Source organism: Lonchura striata, chromosome 5, assembly GCF_046129695.1.
Source record: "Lonchura striata isolate bLonStr1 chromosome 5, bLonStr1.mat, whole genome shotgun sequence".
Lineage (NCBI taxonomy): Eukaryota > Metazoa > Chordata > Aves > Passeriformes > Estrildidae > Lonchura > Lonchura striata.
Window position 1 is genome coordinate 7,685,546 of NC_134607.1, and position 19,960 is coordinate 7,705,505.

Here is a 19,960-nt window from a genome sequence, read left to right on the forward strand (position 1 = left end):
GTAGCAGTTTACACAGCCCTTGTCCAATTTAATTTCTCTACATTGGTGGAATCAGTCACGTTTGTATTTTTGCAGCAGAAAGCAATGCCCACACCACTGTTCTCTCTCCCTGTGCCTGGATGTTCTGCTGAGTGACAAGGGCTGTGGCTGTCCCCAGCTCAAACAGTGAGGTTGTTCTCAAGCATTATATCTAATCCATGACCTATGAAACCAAACTTTTCCTACTGTTATAAAAAAATCTTATTTGGCTTTAAAATGTATTTCTCCCTTGTTATCTAAAAAGCCACGATCACCTCATGCTTTAATGTTCTTAGCATATGGTGGTTCCTATTAACACAGGAGCAAAGGAATGAAAAATGAAATGAAAAGGATACCACACAAAAATGCCTCAGAAAGAAGAAAACCCCAGAGTTATGACAAAATCTCTGCCAGGCCAGCATTTTACAGAGGGACGACTGCCTCAGTGTGACAACAAGCCATACTCTGCTCAGTTGCTTCTGAACCTGATTTTCTTTTCATGGACAAACAGTAGGTGCTGGAGCATGATACCCAGAAAAGGACGAAAGAATGCCTGAACTATGGGGCTAGGTAGAAATCATTATTTCCACAAGATGAATAAAATTTAAAAAATTAAGAAAACAGAATTAAAAGCAAAAACAAAGCCCAAAAATAAACAAAAAACACCCCAAACCAAACAACAAACCAACTACAATCAGAGAAAACAAAGCATGTGCATAAATCCACTTGAGTGAGTCAACCTTCTGAAATCATGGAAAAAGAAAATAATATACTGCTTAACTGGTGCATGCATGCAAACAGAGATACTGACATAAAAATGAATTTGGAAGTAAGGGGATTTATATTCATCACTAAAAGATAGGTTTACTCCAGACCCTACTACCTCCTCTGAAAGTTCTCTGGAATCAATTTGGTCCAGAGTGATGATAAACAGCCTCAGACCACCAAATTTATTATTCTTACTGACCAGGCAACTAAGGCTATGTGTATCAGCAGCAAAAAAGAAGGGGTAAAACTGAAATCAAACTCCCACACAGCTTATATGCATGCAGTCTCTCTTAGAAGAAAAGGAGCTACTTTACATTTCATCTATCCTGGGAACCCATCTCTGGCAGTTTTAACACTCACAGATGAAAGCAGCTTTTAGCAACAAGAATTACTCTTTCATGTTCAGGAATGCACAAAAAAATCCCAAAACATGGCCTTGGCTAAAAGCAACTGGTTGGTTCTACCCTAAAAACTGACTTACAGGTCTCCAGGGAAAACACTCCCCCATTCCAGCTGAGTGTGACTGTCAGGGCAAGAGGAAGCAGGAGTGGAAAAGACCCCCAACACCAAAATCCCAGTCACATACAGAAGAAAAGTGAAAGGGGTCATCTCCTCTTGGAGATGGAGGGTGGGGGCCTGTGCTCTAAATTTCAGGGGTTTTGCTATAACCACCATGAAGTTTCTCGGCTTGTGGTCTTAAAACTCATGTTCACTAATGTAGCAATGCCTTCAAAGGAGTAGGGAATGGTATAAAGGGCTGTCTACATTACATCAGATTTATGAGGTACCCATATTGAAGTAGAACAGAGCTATTTAAAAATTAGCCTCTTCAGCCCTCGCCTCTCTAAAAGCAGTGCTTCTCCTATATGGTTATTTAATTAAAGCCCCAGCAAATGATTACATAAGGATCTCAACTTTCATTAAAATTCATAAACGATAATTCTTAGCCTCCTTAGTATTAGAGAACTGCAGAAAAATGTGACCCACACATATTGTAGAAGATCTAAGTAAATAAAAAGGCAGAAAATAAAGTATGACAATTTAAACCTTTTCAGCTGTTTAGAAGTTCTGCTTTTCCCTTATACCATCTCTTCTGGACTGAGGGGTTTAATTTTGTCACTCTGGAAACAGCAATACTGCTAACTATGCAATGACTGGAAAAAAAAAAAAGGAGATAAAAAACCTCCAACAAAGCCAACCAGAAAAAACCAACCCCCTCTGACTCAAAAATGAGTCAGAGTAATAGAAAAGGCATAATCTTATTATAAGGACCTCCCCAATTGGGCACAAGTCAGGAAAAAACCCCAATATTTAAAATACAAGCAGTTCCATGTATATTCTTTGAAAGGGAAGAGAATCCTCAGCAGCAGAATGCAACAGCATTTTGAAACCATATGGAGTTATTAAAGCATTGTTTAAACTCAGCACAGTTTCATTAGAGGGAAAGAGCAGATCCTTTCCTTGTAACTATTAAAGGGGACTAATGAATCAATTACATTTAGTGTTTAATAAGACCCTTCAAATCCATTCAAAGTCTATTCTAATTCTATTCAGGAATTTTATTTTGACACATATTTAGACATACACAACACTTTTACTGGTCTAAAAACAACCAGATGGTGATGACAAAAGTGAGTTAAATCAGCCAGTAGTCACCAAAGACAACAAATGGGATTCAAGAAGACTGAAACAAGACCACATAGTCCAAATGCACGTGAGAAAACCTTGCCCCATTCCTTGCACTTTGAAGATTTAGACTGTGGCTAAATTCCCATTATAGTGAACATAAAAGACTCCTGCTTTTTCTAGGGGAAGGTGAACACAAGGCAAAGAACAGGAATGTGAGAGAAATTGCTCCTCTGCTCCATCTGGGATTGGGAGCCAAACACTTGCATCCAACATTTCCCACTGAACTGGCTGTGATACATGAACAGGGCAGCCTGAGCTCTCCCAAACAGCTGAGAACCTGCAAAAATGCCTTTTTTTGCCACTCCTGCAAGGATTTAGTACATTTAGTAGTGGTAAAAATGAATTAGCAATGAGATTACGAGAAGTTTTGGCTGGGTGGTAACCAGCAGCTTTAAGAGTTGTTTCTATTTGGGAATCAGCATCCAGAAGAGCACCCAAGATAGGAGCACCCAATCAGGCTGGCACCTGCTTTCAACCTTCACCAAAATAGCAGAGCTTCTATTTAAACATAAGCATAACATCTTCCCTCTTTGGGAGAGATTTAGTTGAATGGGCATGTTGAGGATGTGAAACACTGTCTCACTGTTGGGCTCTTTGACACTGCCTCCTTACAGCTTGTGCTGAATGGGGCACAGTATGATCCATATTCTCTGGCTGAATGGGTATTAGCCATGCTCCAGTCAGGATCATATTTCCACTGGTAATAAGAAACTGTTTGTTACCAGCATGTAGGCACAAAATGTTCCCGATAAGTTCTTTTTTTGGTAACTCAAAAAAAAAAAAAAAAAAAAAAAAAAAAGGCACAAATTATTTCCTTGATTACATATTAGAGGAAACATTTATTTTTACAAACATGCAGGAGTCAGGTCACACAGAAGCTAACAGGGTGTTTTTGCACATGGTATTTTGAGTAGGATTCCTTCTATCCAATAGACTGTTCCCTGCATTTTCATGGTAATCAAGATAAATGAGATGATTTAGTGACTCGATTGATTTAGGGAGGGAATTTTGGTGTGGACACCATCAGCAGGAGTAGCTAAGCAGGCTGGAACTGCTGAGATTGACCACTGCCAGATCCTGATCACTTAACATGGGAGCAACTGGCTGCTCTGACCACCTTCTCCACCAAATGGCAGAACTGCACCTTGCCCTGAGGCACCCCAGGTGTCAGAGATGCCTTCCTTGCTGTGTGGTGAGAGTGATCACACACAGGCACGTGCAGGCCACGACACACAGACAGCAAAGTCCTCCAGTATCTGGAAAAACAATCCCTTTTCCACAGCCCCTGGCCAGCTCCCAGGGTCAGCACAACGCATAAGATATCAGAGCTGTGCTGTTCAGCCAGATGTGTGAGCTGCATGCTCGCGTCACCACAGCCACTGTGAGAGGAAACTCTCCACCCAAATGCTCCAAACAGCTTCTAGCCCGACAAATCACCAACACCAGCCTCAGTTCCAAGACTTGTAAAAAAAAAAAAACCAAAAAACAAAATACAAACCAACAAAAACTCCAAACAAAATAATTAATCACAACAAACCAACCAAAGTAATCAACTAGGGGTGGGCATTTAAGAGCCATTCAGTTTCTTCCTAATCAAAGACATAGTTTCAAAGGTTTCTGGTCTGCTGGACAACAGCTAGAAGCAGAGATAAGCTTTTAAAACCACAGCAGAGGCAGAAATGGAACTTGGAATTTGGTATTGCTTTGAACTGGAGGCAGGGCCAACAATGGGTACAAGGATGGGTCTGAAGAGGAGCTGCAGTGAATGTCTTCTCTGCAGGCTGAGACCCAAGTGGGGATGGAGTTAAGCCCTCTGAAGCTGCTGCCCTGGGGAAGCTGCAAGTCCTGGGGGGAGCTGCTGGGAGGAGAACCCGGCTGGGAGGGCAAGCAAGGAGCCAGAGCACAGCCAGAGCTGCACGGAGCACTCTGGGTCAGGCAGACACTGCTGAGACAGCAGGACCACGAGCCACCATGGCAGCAGGGACTGGAGAAAGCAAGGCCTTGGAGAAGTGAGGCTGAGGGGACACAGCAGCACAGGGGCCACCCCAAAAGGCAGCAGCAGTGAGTGCCCCAAAGGCACGGCGAGCAAACTGCCCCGAGACTTCACCAGGGATGCCGCTCCAGGGGAATGAGCTCATCCGTGGCACTGGGAACCACAGCAAGAGGCTGCAGTTTGGAGGAGGTTCTCATGGCAGCAAACCACCTTTTTATTTCCAGACAATAAGCTGCAGCTGACTTCTTCAGGGAAGAAGGATGCAGGGATCCTGGCTTCCTGATGGGGTGGGTGAAGGATACAGAGATGTGTGACACAGCAAGCTGGCAGCAGTGGGCTCAGGGCAGATGCTGTGCCCCTTGATCCTCAGCACCCTGAAAATGAGCAGGTTTCATTTCAGAGAATGTGGAGCTGCTGGGAAGTTAAAAAAAAAAAAAACAACAAAAACCAAACGTAGGTGGGAAAAAGAAAAGGCACAGGAATATCCACCTCCACACCCTGTATCTGGTTTTATACAAATGTTTGTCACAACTACTTAAACAGATGACAGCAGCAAAACAAATCCATGCGTGTTTCTATTATTCTCACTCCTACCACTGAATTTCTCAGGTCCCTATTAATCCTTCACACATCAAGGAGGATTTTAAACAACAGGTTTGGGAGGCAGAGCTGTAGTAAAATAGAGAAAAGACCTGATTTTGAGGGGAGTGGGGGGTGGAAGGGAGGAGGTGGTAGTGATTTTTGCCCCTTTTATATTTTGTTTTTTGGAAATCTTATTCTTCAGTCATCCTCAATGATGGATTCCACACAAAGAGTTACTTGCAGATGTATTGCAGATTTTTTAACAAAGGCTTCCTAAATTAATGATCTTAATCTGGATATTTAATTTCAGAATAACTGTGTAAAACAATTAAACTGATCATAAACAGATTTCTTATCCCCTTGAACTGATCTAGTAAATGAATAATAGGCATATTGATCTGGTGGACTAGTAATTCACAAGTAAAAGTGTTCATATGTTGCATGTATTAAAAATTTTCCCATTTTCCCATTCTGAGCATAGGCGTGAAGATCAAAGCCTTAGAGAAAAATGTCTATAGTGGCGAGATAAAAACTGTGGGCACAGCTACTCTGATACCTCCCACCTTAGCCACAGACATAATTCACCAACAGTCCCTTAGAGAAGAAGATTCCTCAATATGGGAATGCCAGGGCAACACAGCAACATCAAGAGTGCTGAACATAACAGCAGGTTAACAAAAGAACTAAAGTATATTGATAAAAAGGAGAAGAATTGCTATTTAAATCTTGTGATTCACAGCAAACACATGAAATTCCTGAATCTCACAGCTACCCAGTCAAGTCCATTCTGGTGCAATTAAGTTTCTAACAAAGTCAGAAAGCTTATTTACTTTTTTTTCCCCATTGGGAATCACTCACTGTACATTAAGAATCCCATTCACAATACCAAGCCTGGCACAAGCTTGATAATTAGACAACTACTGCAGCAGAGTTAGAAAAGTCTGAAATCATGTTGAGGTATTTAAAATATTTTTTTCTTTTGTTAAATAGTCTAAGGAATTGTATAAAACAATCTGCTCTGAAATGTATATTCCCAATTCTGTTCTCTCTTTAGTGCACAGCTTTTCTCTCACTTTCCATCTTTTCAGAGATCCTGGCGTCACGTAGGTTTCATCTGCACTTGGTGTTGCTAACACAAACCTCCAAGGTGAGGTTTGTGTGTGTGCCCTTTTAAGCTAGCAACCAGTGCACAGAAGGGTCCCTGCTCCCAAAGAAATGTCTTTTTGCACAGCAATTAAAAACCCTCTGGAAAAGCAGGTAAATGTTTTCAGGGATTTTTCAATCAAGCTCTGATTTCAGGTGGATCATCCTCAATATGCACACATAGCTTATATGGAAGGCAAATTAACCCAATGAGTTTAGCAAGGGCATTCATCAAATAACTGACCATTCTCTGATAGCCTGCATAAAAATGGGAATTTTCCAATTTGATTCCCAGTGGATAAGTGTCTACCTCACAGGAAAAAAAAAAAAAAAACCCAAACCATCATCAAACTGACATCCTTACTGGCAGTGTCAGCAGGAAAAAAGCCCTTAGGGCTGAGTAAGCATGGAGGTTTCACCAGACATTTAACCTTTGGAAGTGGTTCACGTGCAAGGAAAGTGAGCCACTACAGCAGGGACAGGGACATGTGTGACTTGTTGGTGTCACCTCTGTACTTCCCTGTGCACACAGGATGGCATTTTGTCACAGCTGCCAGCTAAAACCTCTCAGCACAGCAGAGACACTCACAAAGGAGGTAGAAACAGAGGAAAATATCCTAACTCCAAGTGTTTGGTCAGAGATCTCAAAGGTGGCAGTGCCACTGTCCACCAAAACTGGGAATTCTGTAATCAGCAGAATCCAGCAGCCTGACCAAACCAGATCTCTTGTGATACCATGAGCACTTCCTGAAAAGGAAAAAAAAAACCCAAACTTTGCTTATGGTAATATGGCAACTTAATGTCCATCTGGTGGACATTACACAAAACATGGTGACTACATGGTCACTGGTGAGGCCAAAATACTGCGAGGCAGAAAGTCAGTAATGTAACAGAGTTCCAGCAGCTCCTTTTACTGAAACACATTAACTTTAGTGGTAGCATTAAGGGATAACTGTGATGAAATAATGAAAATTTTAAGATAAGGAGAATTTGGCCTCCCACAAAGCAGACTGACCCCCACAACCTTCTCCCACGCTAAGAGCAGCCTGAGTCTGGGCAGGTGAAGCCTCAGCTTCCAGGACTGGCCTGGAAAAGAAAAATAAACAAGCCAAGGCTTGTTTCAGCCTGTCACCCACACAAATGAGCCCCTTCTTTCATTAACACCCCATTTTCCTGGTTCTGAGGCTTCACCAAAGCAGATGAACAGCACGGATATTTCAACAGCTAGATCCCAGCTAGCAAATGTCCTAAAATTACACTGTAGAGTCTGGTAGCTTACTAAAAAACCTCAATGTCAAAACTCAAAGTACATTCAGTTTAAACACACCCTTGGGGGGGATTTTATACTAACTACTTTCTATTTCAGACTATTCACTTTTAGCTCAACCAGCGATGCTTCAGCACTCACCCAGGAAAACTCCCCTCTCTGCCACCCAATCTCAATCAACCTGCCAAATTAATTATCACCCTGTATTTATCTATTGCTAAGAGGGGGGAAAAAAGCAAATAGATGAATGCAGCAGTGACCTGAGCAGAAATGGATCCTCTGAAACGGAACTAATTAAATCAGTTCAGTGATCTTCCAGCACGACACATTTCACCCACTCCATCCCCAAGCAGCCCAGTTCTCCCATCTCCTCCCAACTGCCCTCAGCAGGGAGCTCACATGGGGCTCAGATCCCTCTCCAGAAGCAAATCAGGGATTTTTTTTTACTCATCCTTGCAGCTGTATGATTTAAAATGAGGAAGAAAAAGCCAACTGCCACACAGAAAATTCACAATGAGAATTTCCCACTGACATTTACATGCAGATTCCTGGCCACAGAATATGTGTTTCAGCCAGATAGCAGAGGGATTCTATTACCTACCTCACATTTATGGGACCACAGGCACCAAAGCCTTGGTGCTCTGCTGGCCCTATGGAATGAGCAGAGCTCAGAGCACGGGCAGAGCAGGGCTTTGCTTTTGATACCCCAAGTCTGGCCTTGCAGCAGAGCTGTCAGGACTAACACACAGAGGAAGTGCAGAGTTTGTGGATTTTAAACCAATGCCATGAGTCAGACACCAAACCTTGTGCTAAGTGCATTCCCAGCCTGGCAAGTCCATGTGTGTGCGCAGCCACAGCATTTGTGACCCTGCTGACCCTAAAGGGCCTAGCTCAAGGAAATACACACATTTTAAGTTCTCCCACCCTACAATTTTAAGTGACAGTCTAGTTGAAATGCATGCAAAAACATATCTGGGCCATAAATTTCCCCACTGCTGGAATTGGCACCAATTTCCTTGGGTCATGGTGTCGGGCACAGCCTGTGCCAGCTGATCCCATCACACCTGAGCAGGGGCAATATCCAAAGCTGTAGGAGCAAGGCAGAAACACCAGCCTCTCCTGTCTCAGTGCACTTCAGTTCCCATCACCCTTCTCCTTCTGCAGGACATGTTCAGAGCAAGATCAGAATAGGTCAAGGCAACTCAGGGCACAAAATTCCGGGTGACAGCCCCACTTGAGGAATTAAAAAGACACTGAAGGGAGATCTTCCCTTACTACAATATCAATATCAAGTCAATCCCACCTTGCTTTTCACCCTACATGATTTTTAACACGCTCTGTGCTTTCTTATAGACACAAGGCACATCACAAACAGACACCAGCACAGAAATCTGGGTGCCTGCACCGGGATCCCTGTGGGGTCAGGATGCAGGAGCCCATAAGGGAGAGCAGGAAGAGCACAGCAACACACAGAGGCAGGACTCTTGAGTCATCTCTAGGTAGGTGCCTACTCAGGCAACAGTTTGTCATTCTCACCCATCTGCTGCTCCAAATCACACACACATGCTGTCACATGTGCTTTTCCCCATCTGGATGGCAGAGATGCTGGGCATAAACAGGCAAAAGGCAGCAGGATGAATACTGGGCTTGTGCTGTACCAGGGGAACTCTCAGGCACCTTCAGGAGAGATTGCAGTGGAGGTTTTTAGAAGTCAGAGTAAAGATAGGTTTTTCCATTATTTGAAATACTGCCTTTCAAACCAGCCTGACTCTTAATAAGCTTTTCTTCCCAGATTTTATTTTTTAATAAAAACCATATATGTTTTCTTAGAGGGATATCATAAAATACATCCCCCTGCAACACTGTCTGCCAACATTTCATTCCATGTGCTCACCCAAGTCCTATTTCCAGCACATTTCCAAAGTGTCACAGCACTGATCACAGCAAAAGCAGAGCCCACCAAAGATGCAGTCTCCACTATGATGTAAAGGATGCACAGAATATGCAATATTTGGGGGGGTCATGGTGTACATGGATGTACCAGGAGGCATTTCAGAGTGAGAAGGAGAAAGGCAGAGCAGCATAGAGGGGAAAGGAGCCCTTTCTGGAAGGACTGGCCCCAAAGCAGAGACATGCAGCTGAGCCTCTGTTTCAATCCCCCACTTTGGTTCACTTAAACTGAATCATGTGAAAACTGCTGAAATGCTCTTTGCTGGAAGAATATCTCATATTGAAATGTATTTGGACTAATTTGCCATTCAATAAAACAGGCTTCAACAAAATTAAGTACCATTTCTGTGGCAAAGTAAAGAGAAGAATAAGTTGCATGTCAAAAAAGACCATCTATTTGAAATAGAAATTTTTAAAATTTGTTTTCTTTTATACGTGCAATTACTTACTGCTCCACCATTGGTCCTTATTTTGTTCAAGGAATTTTATTCCTTGAATGATGTAGCTTTGCATGCTGCTGAGATATACTTTTAATGCAAACTTCATCAATAAAAGCAGTGTTTCATCTTCTTATTGACAAGCTGCTCAACAATGCCTGAGAAATATGAGCTTTTTATTCTTTTAATTTCATTACAATGTCTTCACTCCATTTTGTTGCTGAGAAAGTAATTTAAATTCCTTTTTCCTGTGCCCCAAATACCTTTTCTTTCATCTTCTTATGTTCACTTTGTGCAAGGATGCTCTTTTGTTTCAGCAGAAGTTTTATTTTACTAGAAATATATCACTTTACCCTAACCAGGAGGGTCCACATGGAAAGGTATTTATATTTCTAACTACCAAAACAAACAAATGAACAAAAACAACAACAACAACAAAAAAAAAAAAAAAAAAAAAAAAAGGGGGGGGGCAACTCTGCTCAGGATTAAGTGGCTCTGCAGACCTAGTTTTCTGACTGTGAAAAAGGAGCTCTCCAGATCTGTATTGATTACAGATTCAATCCTGAGCCCCTCATGCTAACATCATTTCCATCAATTCAGCATGGCCTGGAGGTTGTCCTTTGTTTTTCCTCCTGTGCCTGGGAACCAGCCTGGTCTTCCAGGAGCTGTGGTTAAACACAGTCTGAGTTTTGTAAGGTGGCTTAGAGTCCCTTCCTCTGTCAGCTGCAAATCAGAGAAATTTTAGTAGCTTCTCCACTTCTAAAGCATTTCCAGGCCATCATACAAACTTGTTAACTCAGACAGAACCTTCCTGAGGAAAAAAAATAAATCTCCATTTCACAGATGGAGAATTGAGGTATTTACCCAGCACAGTACTGCAAAACTGGGAATAGAAACGAAATATCTTCAGTTCATGGGATCAGACCATAGGCTTTGTTTTGATCAACTATTTATATGCAAGTTCTTTTTTGGGGGGGGAGTCAAAAGTATAGACCAGGGAAAAGAGTTATTCTTATTTTTGGCTGCCAGGAGATCTTATCACTCTTTCTGAAAATGAACTGTTTCAGCCCACTAAGTACGAGAAGGAGAATAGGCTTCACATACCAACAACTTTCCTTTTCAAGAAAGTGAAACAGGAAAGATAGAAAGGATAAAGGATACTAAAGGATCACCGGATAAAAAATTAACATTTATCCCCTGTTTCTGGGCAGAACTCAGGTATTTTGCAATCTTCTTTCCTCAGTTAGAAGGACTTCAGCTAGAGAAGGTGACTTGAGCAAAGTGAAAAACTTTACAGCTGTGCCCCAGACCTGGGCTGAACCTTTTGAGACATGGAGTCCACTCCAGCTCTGCCCATGAATGCTGAGATGAAAAGGGAAAGGAAGAGATAAAGAACCAAAATGCCAGCAGAGAAAGCATTCTCACAAAACCCTCTGATTTACTGAGGTACATGAAGAATCTCTGACATGACAGTGTTCACCTCCATTTTCTTCTCTTCCACTTTCAAACTTCCCATGCAATTCCTTTTTTTCAGAAAGAAAAATCACAGATAATTGCAGTTTACCCATTTTATCAGTATAAAGACCCATCTTCCACAAGCATGCTTCCAGGAGATAAGCAGTTGCATTCTGAATATTGAGTGCCTGCACGCCTTGGGTCCTCTCAATGGGTCCCTTTATCAGGACAAAGACTCCTTGAAGGAGAAGCAGGGACACCAACAACTTTGGTTCAGGCCAAGGTGACAGAGGCTGACAGATGCTTTATGAGCTTGGAAGAACTACAGAAGATGAAGAAAAAAAAAAAAAAAAACAAACCAAAAAACTTCCCTTCTCTTACCTAAATATAGAATATAAATAAAACTGTATATAACCTAAATAATTTTCCTTAGACTTTTCCTACCACACGTCTGCCCTGTTCCCCCCACCACTCACAGTGCAACCAGAATTTTCATTTATTTTCAGGGAAAGACAGCTCATGGTAAAAACACCTGCAATGCTTTAAGAGAAATTCAGGAAGTCCAAGGTGGATCAAGGAGCTGCTTACGTGGTTGGTTCTCACCAAGGAGCCACACAAATGTGAATATTCCCAGTGGAGACTTCTCAGTGCCAGTCTGGAGTGTGACATCGAAGAGGACATGATCACAGAGCGGAAAAAGCGTTCCCAGCTCCTTGTAATGCCACTTTTTGCTGGCCCTATGACTAAAAAGAGGTGTCCAGCCTCCATATGCATAATGCTCCCAACATTTTCCACAGTGTTAAATACAGAGGATGGAGAAAAAAGTGTATGGAAATACAGGCAGTGTCCATACCAATATCTACTGATAAGCTCAAAACATTTGGAATCTCTATAGACAGCAGCACTAAATACTCATACTGTAACTTACAGAAGACACAGCTGCTTATTTGCTGCTGCTGTAAAAATTACAGCATTTCAAGTGTTACATCACAGCATTTCATTTACTTAGAAGTTGCACTTCCTGGAATCTGAATCACAGAAAAAAAAATCTTCGAAATTATTAAGAGAGGGAGGAAGGGGAGGGAAAGAAAGAGAGAAAGAGAGAGAAATAAATCACATTTTCTCTAAGAGAGAAAGAATGCTTTTAACTACTAGGACTGCAAAGAGGAGAAAAAAACTATATGCAAGGACTGCAAACTGAGTATTCATGGCTGATCTGAGGCCTGCTGCCCCAGCACTGGTAGGAAACCTGCTGAAGGGTAAAGCATCCTTCCACTCAGGGTGATGGGCAGGACAGACCAAAATCCCAGAACTAAAGCAAACTAATGCTAAAAATAACTTTATCTGTCCTTTATCTCAAGGGCCAAATTATCTCAGTTCTACTCGAGAAGACTAGGCAATGCCAGCATCAGGAAGGTCAGAAAGCATGTGAAAATTTACCCAGGAGCTTATCCACTGCCTAAATATCTCCTATTGCAACAGCACAAAATGGCACAAAACCTCCCACTGTCTTACAGCCCAAATACATGCCAAGTCTTTATTTGAGGAGCATGAGTTAAAACTGCACTTTGGATTCTACAGATTAAATGTCCTCACATCCCAATATACAAGAATTTTGTTGGTTTTTTTGGTTTTTTTTTTTTCTTCAATGGAATAGCCTTCTGGTTATTTATTTTAAAAGTGATTTTTGTTTAATATGAAGTATCTTGTAGAGATACAGATTAATTCCTTGTCTACAGAATGCAAAGGGCAATTGCATATAAGCAAATAGCACAAACAGTTGACCTGACTGGAAGAATTAAACCTGGGTTTCTTCAAAACTCAAATGCCTCACAAATTGAATCAGCTAAAGATTTTGGGTTTGATACAAGTACTTGAAGGAAGAAAGAGGATATTTTTCAGACATTAGAACATCCTTTTTCAATATTTCCATGTCTAGGACAATAGCATTTCAGTTTTGTTTTATTACAGAGTGTTGAAATTAAAATCTGAAAGGAAATAAAAGCCCCAAAACCCAGGGAAAAACCCCACCACAATTGTTTCAAGTTGTGAAGGGTTTACTGATTGAAATGAGCTTTTCTTCTGTTGTCTAACTTCACTCACAGAGTTTCTCAAGACATTCAGGTTGCATTTCCTGAAATGCTTCCAGCAAGTCTGGTCACTGGGCTGTGAATCTGCTTGTTGGGCAGCTCTTGAGCCACAATGAGTGGCCAGATTTTCAGAACTTACAGGCTGGTCAGTCTTTCTACAGTCAGGATGCAGAAGCTGCACACCTGGAGAGGCAGCCAGGAGAGGCTGAGCAGAAGCTGGCAGCAGCTCCCAGGCAGCCTGAGACCCAGCTGGAGATGGCCCTGCAAGTGCTGTGCTCTAGGAAAACTCACAGCACTGGAGCCTGGTGTCCCTGGTGTCCCTGCTTTCAGGTGTGCATCACCCCAGGGCAGTGCAGACATCCTGGTGCACAGGAGCAGCTCCAGCTCCATTGCTCATGTGCCCAGCAAAAAGTGTCCCTGGGGCAGAGCAGCAAGGAAACTCCTCCAAGAGCCAAACTGGAAGGCCCAAGAGATCCAACAGGATGTGGCCATCAGAGAGCAGAGACAGAATGAGGCCAGAGCCTGATCCACAACCCAGGGGGTGCAGCAAGCTACAGCTCGGCCAACAATTTCATAAATCCTGTTTCTGAATGGGGGGCAGAGGGAGAAGAAAGAATACCCTCCAGGCTCATACAATCACCAGGTAACCAAACATTGAACCTAAACCAGAAATGTGCTAGAAACGTGGCAAACAGATGGCTGTTTTTGCTTTGCTGTCCAGGATTCCACACCAGGGAGGAATTTCACTCTTGCAGGACAGGACATACAACTCGCCCTTTTATCTAGGTGATACACCTAACTGCTCAGTGGGCAGATAAGTTCACTCTTTCTTTTATTTGTTGTTTTGGGATTTTTTTTTTTTTAAGGCCACACTCATTCACAAAATTCACACAATGTCCAGGTTGGAAGAGACCTTCAAGATCATCAAGTCCAACCCAACCCCAGCACCTCAATTAAACCCTGGCACCCAGTGCCACATCCAGGCTTTGTTAAACACAGCCAGGGATGGTGACTCCACCACCTCCCTGGGCAGCCCATTGCAGAACTTTATCACTCTTTCTATAAAAAAGCTTTTTCCTAATATCCAACCTGTATTTCTCTTGATGCAGCATGAGACTGTGTCCTCTGGTTCTGTCAGTTGCTGCCTTCTACAAAGGGATGCAAAATCCACCCCTAAATCTAGCAAACAAGCAAGAGACAGCGATGAATTGGCCAATTTAGCTGCTCAAATCTTCTTTAGTCATCTCCTCTAATTGTTCCCAAGTCCCTGTGGGAACAACAGGAAGTAGTAACTTCACTTAGACAAAAGGCCCATAGGATTTGCTGTACCAGGGTAGAGTTAATTCATGAATTTTGTCAGGTTCTGGCCAAAACCAGAAGAAAAAACCCAAGTTATGGAAGAGGTATGAGACAAGGTTAATTTCTATCTTGAGTACTCAAGAAAAAAGTGAAGAGCCCAGACTTCTTTTTAGCTCTTATTTTTCAAGTTCATTAGCATCTCTCCTATGCTATAACAATTTCTTTTCAGTTTTTACCTCACAAAGTGCATTATCCAACGAACTCCTGGAAAAGTGGGTAACTATCTACTTCTCTACTTCTAGGAATTTTTTTTTTCCCTAAGAGGACACAGTCAGTATAGCTCCAATACCTCAACTTTCAGCAGCCAAAAAATTGATTTGCTACTGAATGCAGCTAAAAACCAAAACAAAACAAAAACCAAACAAACAAAAAAAACCAAAACAAAACAAAACAAAAAAAACCCACCAAACCTCAGAAAAACTCACTGCATTTTAAAACATTAATTTCCCAATGTGAGGGAAAGTCTTATATTTGGAATAACACATGGGGGCCAGGTGGTATTGAATCAGTTCAAGGTAGAACTTTCCTCCAGCCAAAACTCAATTTGACTGAAAATTCTCTGGGGCAGAAGAAAGTGTAGTTCTGTCCTGGTTCTATGCTGCTTCTAGAACAACGGGGCCAGATACACAAGGGGAAATCCTAAGGGCTGCTGTCCTGTAAATAACAAAACCCCAAATCAGCAGTAACACTTGAACAAAAAACCTCTCTGGGTACCACTGTAAATATGTTTTAAGCAATCAATCAGCCTGAAAGACTATAAAAAGGTCAAGGGTGATTATTTAAAGTACCAGTTGTCACATAACTGATAGAGGAACAGCATGACTGTGCAGCTCTTAAATCAGAGACCAGATGCCTAGACCTGAAAAAAGCCTATTATTGAGATTGTGAGGCTGAGGGGGGAAAGAGGTTTTGAAAACACACACAAATAGCAACCCTCATTCAAAACAGCCATGCTTCAACTATCCTGTAATACTAAACTAACACAGTGAAAAAGCAAGCAGGCAACAAGATTAAATATCTGCATGAGGAAAGGAAAAACCAACCAACCAAAAAAGTGGGCAATATTGAATCTATTTTAAGAATATTTTTAAAAATAAAACTTTCTTTTCATAACAGGAACAATTAGCCCTGACAATTTATACATGAAGCAGATTTGAGCTCAGGCAGCTGCAAACTCCTGTCAAAGAACTCTAAGGGAAAACCTGTATTGCTATCAAATTTCTGCTTTTCAGACTCCTCAACCTAAGGTCTGATTAGGTTTAGAGAAAAATTTAAACAACAATATGATGAAAAAGAGAGGCCATGGCCCTGGCATATGGTATTATAAACACAGGAAAGCGCCAGTATAAACCTTTATCAGGAGATTGGGTTCTCTGTCAAGCCGTGCCTTTCCTCCAAAACATCCCTGCTGCCATATGTCTGCATCTCGCCACCTGCAGGCCTAATAAGAGACTTCTTATTCGTGCTGCATGATGTTTTACAGGTTTGCCACGGGGGTCACTCTCTGGGAATCATTTACGTCACACCCCAACAGCCTCGGAGCCGAGGGGAGCCAAGAAATGCAGGCTGGAGGAGCAGAGAGGAGGGGGGCGAGGGGAAACACCACACTTGGAGCTCTGTGATTTCATCTCCTCACTGGAAAGCCTGGTTTCCCAACTTCTTGTTCTGCTCTGGGACCTTCCTGCTGTTTTTACACTCAGGAGAACAGGGGAAATTAGGTACACATACTTAGATGAAGACTGCTGAAAGACTGAATTCCCTCTACTCTTGTTCCACACCTCATTATTTGCAGTAACTCCACAGTTCTAGCAGGCCAGCCATCAGTTTTTGTAACCTGCTTGGAGCAATCTGTGCATTTATAAAATGCAAATAGAAAGCCATGCCACACATGTGATGCAGCCTCCATCCAAGCCAAAACAGAGCTGTCTGATGAAGTCAGCTTTTAAAAGAAAAACTGCTACCCCACCCTCACAGTTTATCACCCTAACCTGGCTTTCTACAGCGGTTTTGGTCTGGTTTATAATGAGTATCTGCTAGTTGTAGGAAAATGGCTTTTCAAATCTGTGTGCTATTATAAAGAAGAGATATACTCCCACTACAGCCACATCTAAAACAGCAAAGCATCAAATCTGGAGCTGTGACTGGAGTGACCAGAGCATCTCTTCCAACCCTCTGCAATCCTGGAGGCAGGGAAATGTTTGCCTTTCCTCCTCATTCCCTTTCACTTAAACAGAGAATGACAGAGATGGGTGGAAACATGAGGGCAAGCAAAAATTGCCCTTTTTGCTACTGGAATAATTTGCTCATTTAATGGCAAGTGAACTGAATGTTGAACAATTCAGTCTTGCACACCAAATTCAGAGCCACGCCAAGAAAATCATACAAAGCTGCCATGGAATTGCCCAATAAGTGATGAACAACAAAGGCCAGAGCTTTTAATTGTTCATTTCCAGTCAAGTCAATTTTTCAAAGGTTTTTTGAAAGTGCAGGTATTCTGTAAGTGTCAAACAGAACAGGGAGGGGACACTCTTGAAACATTTTCAATTCTTGCTCCACTTTGGGTAACTTGGGGCTTTTGTTTTCCTTTCTGTCTGTCTCAGGGGATAGGATGCTCTTTGCTTCAGTATTACCCCCTCCTTTTAAAGGTTTCAAACAAGACAAGCCATGCCTAGTCAGATACCTTTTTCCTTTTTCCTTTTTAAATGCTAGCAGGTCAATCACAAGGCAGGACATTTTATTTAGCTAGGAAACAGCTGCAATGGAAAGTGACTAGGAAAATAGGAGGCAGGTATTTCCATGGAAAGTTTAATAGCCAAAAGAGTTATTTTGCTAAAATTTTCAAAGTTTAAATGTTTTAGTCTTAGTTTTGGGGTTTTTTTTTAAGAGAAAGGACATCAAATGTCTATATTCCTTTCTCTTACCTGATTACCATCAAGTCATGATTTAAAAAATGTGCATAAAAATACAGTTTGCTCTAAGAGCTCCTTGTCTTGGAGTCACACATACAGAGAAGAAAAGCACTTTTCACTTTTGAAATACCAGCCTTCCAGACTGAGCCCGAAGTACCAAACAACACCTAAAAATCATCAAGGACAGAATAAGAAAGCAAAAGCCATAACCAAACAAGCAAAAATCCTGATGCTTTTAAATATTTTAATTGCTTCAAAATGATGCCCATCTACAAGGTGCAGCACTAGCACTTGCAGGCTATAAATGTATCCTCTGCATAAGCACAGCAAACATCTGTGCTTCCCACCCATCCAGAGCTTCTGAAGGAAGGGAGAGATGGAGAACCAAACCCAGAGATTTATGAATACAAGAAAGCCTCTCAGTGGAGAAATACAGATCTTTCAGGTCAGCAATCCCTAATCAAAGCTGAAAATAGCTCTTCAGAGCTACAGTGCACTTTACAGCATGTTAAAATTAGTGTTTTGAGTGCTGAAACTACAGCAGCTCTGCTGGGAGCCCTGTTAATGAGTGTACAGAGTGCAATGCTGAACTCCTGTGCCAGACACACACACACACACTCCTGTCAACCTAACCTATCAACATCCTGCACACTAAATCCAAACTCACAGTCCTGGTCTATTTTTTGCCATTCTTCCCATACGAGAAACTAAAAATAGGCCCATGAGAACCACGCATGGGACTTTGCTCTTTAAATGTTTAACTCTAGCAAAAAAAAAAAAAACCTGCTCAGAACTGTTTATGAAGAAATTCTTCAAGGGTTTTCCAGTGTGTGGATGAAAGATATATTTTATATGTAGATGCACACATGATGAGGTAATGACAACCCTAAGAAATTGTGGATACACACTGCTGCCTATTTATGTATTATCTCTCAAGTGCATTTCTGTATTATTTATTAAGATAAAAACAAAGACATGGAGAAAATGTGGGCATGGCCTCAAACAGGTATGAAGTTCAAAAAAAAAACCCCAAAACGTGAAGCAAAACCTCACACTCTTTTGAAGAATCACTGCAGTGTCATCAAGCAAGGTTACAAAGCTGGGTGTAAAAGAATCCCTCTAACACACTGGAAAGGGAAGAGCTGTTAACTTTAAAATAAAAGATATGCCAGTAATAAAAAACAAGAATCACCTTGCCTATGCAGTGATTCATCAGGTTTTAGCTTTTATATTTTTCAGATTCCGCACTGCTTTAGTGTGTAGGTCTGGGCTTCACATTAGGGGATGGTAAGCTCTCTTCACAGAGCAGGGGGACAAAACAATTCCTTCTCTAGCTGGGGACCAAGGACAAATGATCCAAATCTCAGGCCCAGGAGCACAAACAACGTGGGCTGGAGAGAGAAAAACAAGCAGGATGGGACTGCCTGGGCTGGAGCTGGAATGGGACAATGAACTCCAAGGTGCCAATGGAGCAGAACTGATCCCAGGGAGAGCCCCCAGGAGCGCTCGTGCATTTTGAAACCATTTTGGTTCATCTTGGGTGCAGCCCTGGCTGGGCTCTTTTGCTGCCCAAGGTGGATCCATGAAGGAGATCCTTTTAAGAAATCCCTGCTTTATTATTTAGCTCTGTCCAGTCTCAGGTTCTAGGTCAGCCTTCTCAAAGCATCAGCAGCACCTCCTGTCTCTGCTACGGGCCCTTTTCCACACAACTACAAGGCAGCCAAACTGCAGGAAGGTCACACTTAAATGCTGTGAGTGCCAAACAGGAACACAGGCATGCTAAACCAGCAAACCTCCACCTTCCCCTGCTCCACTGGAGAAATGTTTCCCTGGTTTGGGACAGAAACCTCCCTGTTGCTATCAGAAAGGGCATGTGCTGTCTGTGGCTGCAGCCAGCTTGGGGAAGCAGATGGCTGCAGAGGCAGATGGCAGAGCTCACAGGTTCTGCAGGGCTCAGAGCACACAGTGCTGCATCTTCCAGTGAGGAAAACAAATGTTGGAAGACACCAAACTGAGTGGATTGACTGTCTCAGAGCCTCTGCTGTTTGTTTTCAGGGGCTGAAACTTCAAAGGAAAGAGCTGCTGGGTTTCTGTAGTGATGCCCAGGACTAAAATAGCAGGGCAGGCTCCCTGCACCTTGGCAGAAAAGTGCCTGAGTGTTTGTCTCAATGCACCATCACCAACCCCACTTTTATCTCATTTCATCCATTAACAGTGGTGCTTTGTGCTTGCAGACTGCTGAACTGCTTCTTACCCAGATTTTTAAATACTTTTATTAAGGAGGCTAAACAGCCTTATCT

The 19,960-nt window shown here is 42.2% G+C and overlaps 1 protein-coding gene across 1 annotated transcript in view; it reads right to left on the reverse strand.

The window, feature by feature from the left end:
* PDE3A (phosphodiesterase 3A) overlaps positions 1–19,960 on the reverse strand; it is a 235,047-nt gene that overhangs the window by 92,870 nt on the left and 122,217 nt on the right. The gene's annotated exons all lie outside the window — the stretch shown is intronic.